Below are 6000 nucleotides of genomic sequence, written 5' to 3' on the forward strand. Positions count from 1 at the left end.
TAGAGTCAGAGAGTCTTAATTAGTGTCTGCAGGAAATAGCTGTGTGACTTGGGGTGTGGCAATTAATCTTTCTGGGTTTTAATTCCCTCTTCTAGGAGAGGGAATAGTACTTCTTGGACCACCTATACCATGAAGCTTTTGATAGGAATATGTTCAATAAAACTTAAAATGCTAGGAAAATGTAAATTATTGTTTCTGTCTAATAAGGAATACACACTCCTGTTGTTTTGTTGTACTATGTTATTGGTCATGTCATCTTTCCCCATACTTCCTCCTCTCTGTTTTTTGGATAGACTGAGTCCTGCTTCCTCAGGTCATTAAAGTTATCATTTACAAACTGCTTTAAGGTTTTAGCAAAATATTTTGCAAAATGCTTTCAGTAGTAGTAGTAGTAGTAGTAGCAGCAGCAGCAGTAGTAGTAGTAGTGGTGGTGGTGGTAGTAGTAATAGTAGTAGTAGTAGTAGTGATGGTGGTGTGGTAGTGGTGGTAGTAGTAGTAGTAGAGGTGGTGGTGGTGGTGGTATTAGTAGTAGTAGTAGTAGTAGTAGCAGCAGCAATAGTAGTAGTAGTAGTTGTTGTTGTTGTTGTTTTAAGGTCCCTCCTTGCTCTGACATTCTGTATTCTAAGATTCTTCTCAACTCCAAAATTCTATGCTCTAAGGTCACTCTTAGCTCTGAAAATTTGTTTTCTAAGAGTCTTCCCAGCTGATGTTGAGTCCCACAACCTCTGATATGCTCTATCCTCTCTACAACATAGACAAAGAGTAAGAATAGGAAGAGTTGAGAAAGATCCAGGCCCAAAGCCTCTGACATCTCCACAGAAAACCAGGGTGTTCCTGGAAGTCTTAAAGGAGAGATCAGATGAATACTAGTTATGGATATTGTAAGGATATTGTGTTTGTTTGTTTGTTTGTTTTTTAATGAGATATGGTTTGGACTAGATGCTCTATAAATTCTTGCTTTGAGATTGTATGACTCTCAAATAGCATTCTCTAAGCAGAGTAAAGTAGAATTAGCTCCACACCAAGAGTTCAAAAATAGTTCATTTCCCAAATAAATTCAAAAACATAATTTGCAAATATAGAGTACATTATAAAGATTGCATTTCCTTGAATTTGACAAATGTGATGAAAGGTGACAAGCTGAAAACACAACTTCACATACTTTTTATTAAGATTTTTCTTTCTAGAATCTTGCCCATGTCAAATTAATGATCCCAGATCATTGAAGCATCTCTCCATTTTTCCCCATATGATTTCTGACCTCGACTTGAGTAATGTCTAAAACAACCACATGATTATCGCTTCACTCTTCACACAATTGTAACAGCCAGCAAGGCAAATTCAGTAGGAGCAGTGTTGTGTTGACACTCATTTGTTTTAAAATTACACAGGGATTACATATTCTAGACATACAGTCAGTCTGCTAAAAGGCCTCCATTAATATTCAATGCATGGTCATGGTGAAAAGCAGGGTACAGACAGACCCAAGTGCATTGGCATTTCATAGAGGAAGGGAAAAAAATTCAATAAAAAGAAGGCAAAACTAGGTCCAATTTGTACCCAGCCAGTTTAACTGATAATTAGAAGTTGCAAAAAAATTAATTTTACCTTTAAAATTTGGAACTAGATATAGTAATGAATATTTAAGAGATTTCACACAAATACCTATTAACTGGCAGACATGCTAATGAGATAATGTCAAAGCTTTCTTGTCTCCAACTGTTTATAATTTAGTCAGTCCATCTGTCAATAAACATTTATTAAGCACTTACTAGGTGCCAAGCATTGTGCTGAGTGCTGGGGATGTGAAGAAAGGTAGACAGTACCTGTACTTGAGGATGTCACAGTCTAAAAAAAAAGATAATGCACAAATAACTATGCACAAACAAGCTATCTACAGGATAAACAGGAAGTCATCAATACAGGGAATTCACTAGCATTAAAGTGGATTGGGGAAGGATTCCTGTCAAAGATGGGATTTTAGCTGGGACTTGAAGGCAGCCAGAAAAGGCAGAAGGTAAAGCGGAGGAAGGACAACACCCTAGCATAGGAAACAGCCAGAGAAAATGCCCAGAGTTGGAATATGTAATATTGAGTTCAAAGTAGAGCAAAAAGGCCCATGCCGCTGGATTGGAGAGTATGTGATAGGATGTAAGGTATCAGAAAACTGGGAAGAAGTGTGTATATGTATGGTATGGATAGGGTGGGGGGTGGGGAATGTTATAAAGCAGTTTGAATGTTAAACTGATGATTTTATGTTTGATTCTAGAGTTAATACTGAGTCACTGGAGTTTATTGAGTAGGAGGAAGAATTTACAAATTGTGCTCCTCAAAATAGGAGGTTGACTGTACAAATATTATTATTGCCATTATATTGATGAGGAAAAATGAAAGTAAGAGAACTAGGGAGATTTTCCCTCAGTAATTGACTTTGGATTTATATGTTCATACTCGCTGACCATGCTATCTCCAATATGACAGGTTTCAATTCTCTAGAATCTAAGGTGTTGTTTATTGTTGTTGTTGTTGTTATTAGTCCTTCATTTTCGAAGAGAATCAGTGACATCACAGGTGATGTCTTGACTTGCCTGTGAACTGGATATAAGTGAGGCAGAGTTGCACAAAGTCGTCAACCTCACCTCTCTTCCTGAGTCATCGACTTTAGAATCTATGAGTCTGACATTTGAAGACTAACTAAGAGATCTATAAGTCCAACTCTGACCTGATGCCTGAAATGTTCCTGTATCATCTCTGACAACTTATCTCTTCCAGGTTTTGCTTAAATTCAGTAACTTTGAGGGAGACAGCCAGTATTCTAATTTCACACAGGAGGAAATGAGGCTCAGAGATCACACATCTAGTGAATTGGACTTGAATCTGAATTCAGGTCCTCTTCCTGCCAAGCTAGTGTTCAGACCAATATACCACAGCTAACTGAATCCCAAGTGAGGCAGCATAATATTCTGTAGGAAAAAATGCAATACATTTGTTAATTCTTGTTCTGGATTTTAATACTGAATATGCTTCTTACTGGTTATGTGACCATGTACATCACTTAACTTTTTGGGGGAGCCCTCAGTTTCCTCACTTGTAAAATGAAAAAATTAGACTACATAATATCTAAGGTACTTTCTAATTTCAAATCTTATTGTCAAATAAGATCATAAAGTATAATATCAGGCTTATAAATACTCTGACTTGTTCCTGATAAATGAAAATGCTTTTAAAACATATAGCCCCCCCAAAAAAAAGGAAAAAAGAAAAACAACAGTGAAACTCAGTTGAATTTTAAAATAAAAGATATATTTTTTCCCAAACCAAGTGTGTTTAAAAAAAAACAGTTCTGAAAACCATAGATTGATCTGAATTACTTACTTTCCAGCAGAACTGGTTGGAATTAAGGGGGGAGTAAGAATTACAAAAGCAATGGAGTTTCCGTGTGTGTGTGTGTGTGTGTGTGTGTGTGTGTGTGTGTGTGTGTATGCACACATATACATATTGGGAGTGGGAGTGACCTAGGGAACAACTCTTTATTATGCTTCATAAGACTGTCCCAGAATAAAATCATTCAGAGAACAAGAAATGGTTTCTTCCCTATTTGTGTATTCAGCTGGGGTGATAAGGATGTAAAGCAATGAACCTGATGGTCTAATAAATAGTTAAACTGTTCATGTTTAACCAATTAAGGCAGACAACCATGCAACCAAATGAATGTGTCACCTTCAAAGTAATCACCCAAGGAGAGAGACCAGTTCTCGTAATACTGCAATGCTTGTCTGGTTTTTCCTATAAATCCTTCATAAAGTATCTACTCAGCCAGCTGGAGGCTTTCCTTGAGGGTTTTTTAATGTTCTGTCTACACTAGTACATCATGTGGGTAATTAGTTAATCAATCAACAATCCTTTATTGAGAGCCTACTGTGTCCCAGGCATTGTAGGAGGCTGTGGAGATACAAAGACAAAAATTAAACAGAACCTGCCCTCAAGGAGTTTATATTCTATTGAAGGGTAGCATATAAGCTTGTACATATAAGCACATACACAATATGAGTAAAGTAAATACAAGGTAATTTGGGGAGGGCATGCTAACATCCAAGGAGAATTAAAAAAAAAAAAAAACAACCCTTCTATAAGAGGGTGAGACTTGTAATGACAACCTGGAGGAGGCTAGAGATTCTAAGAGGTTGAGGTAAAGAGGGAATACATTTCATGCACATGCACACAGTGATGTAAGGGAAAATTCGACGTGTGAGGTCAGCTTGGCTGGATGGTAGAATTCATGAGTAGGGTAATATGTAATAAGCTAGACAACATAGGTTGGAGCCAGGGCTTTAAATTAGATTTTTTTTATATTTTATTTATATTTTACATCTTGTATTATTCTTGTCATCAAGGTAATAGGGAAGCTCTGGAGTTTATGAGCAGAGAAGAGGCATAGGCAAGATTTATACTTTAGCGATATTATTCTGGTAAATCCGTGGAGACTGAATGGAAGAATGGAGAGCCAAGAAGGAGGAAAATCATCCATGGAAGTTGTCCATGTGAGTGGAAAGAAGAGAATTCATGAGAGAGGGGGTATGGAGGTAGAATCAACAGGATTTTGTAAACAATTGGATGGGTATGTGGGATAAAGGAGACAGGGGTTAAGAATGATCACGTTTGTGAATTTAGATGTTAGAAGAGTGGTCATGGTTTCAAATAAAACAAGGAAATTTGCAAGAGGTGGGGAAGTTAAAGGGGTTAAATCAATAAGTTGATTTCTGCTTGGGTTGTATTGAATTTGAGATGCTTATGGAACATCAAATTTAAAATGTGAAGTATGCAGTTCATAATGTGGGATTAAAGCTTAAAAGACCAAGGCTGGATATAAAGAAATGTATTATCTCTATGCAGAGTTATTAAATGAATCCATGGGACCTTGGAATTGTCTGAGAGAGAATATAGAGAAACAAGAAGACCCAGGCCAGAGCTTTCAGATACACCTATAGTTAAGAGGTAAGATATAGATGTTGATTCAACAAAAGACACGGAGATGGAGTGGTCAGAGAGAAGTAAAACCAAAAGAAGACAACGTTCTTAACACCCAGAGAGGAGACAAATCTCGAAGCAAAGGGCCATCAACAGTGTCAAATTTTGCTTAGAGGTTGAGGTTTCAATCTATCAAGAAATATTACTTAAATGATCACTATGTGCCAGGCACTGTGCTAGCAAACTGAGATTATAATGACAAAAAAACAAATAATCTCTGCCCTGTAAGATCTTACATTCTATCAACTGAGAAAAAAGCCATTGGATTTGGTGATTAAGATATGATGGGTAGATTCAGTTGAAGTGATGAAGTGATGAGTGTAATGAATCTAGATTATACCTTGCTCTAGAAACATGACTGCCCCACCTCCTTTTTTGGTGAAATACATTTGCTTTAAATTTCAGGTTACTCTACTTCTTACATGCAAGACATCATGACCATATGTTACAGTTGTCACATGCCCACCAGGCATATCTCCATTGCCCATTGAGTCACTTAGATCCTTCTAAGATCATGGTGATCCATTGTTTGCAGCTATCCCAGATTTCAAAAGGTTTATAGTTATTAAAGAGATGGGATTTGGAAAAAAAACACAAGTAGTTTACTAACCTCAAAATCACTGAACAATATCTGGATGTGTACACGTGTCTATCTTATACTCAGCACTATATGGAGGATAAAGACGAAGGATAACTCATGAGTCCTGACCATGTGGAGCTTACAATGTAGCTGAAGACATAAGAAAGATAAGCATAAAATAAGGGAAGAGCTATGCAAGAGAGGATGTTATTAGATTCCAAACTAATACTGTCAAAGTGTATATGAGAGAAAATTCATTGAGCTCTAGAGTGACCTGAGAAATCCAGGGTAGCATGAAGACAGGATCTGGGACATGGAAGATGAACATGATGAGAAGAGAAGAGAAGAAGAGAAGAGAAGAGAAGAGAAGAGAAGAGAAGAGAAGAGAAGAG

The sequence above is a fragment of the Vombatus ursinus genome, unplaced genomic scaffold (genome assembly GCF_900497805.2).
Source record: "Vombatus ursinus unplaced genomic scaffold, bare-nosed wombat genome assembly UNPS02014864.1, whole genome shotgun sequence".
Lineage (NCBI taxonomy): Eukaryota > Metazoa > Chordata > Mammalia > Diprotodontia > Vombatidae > Vombatus > Vombatus ursinus.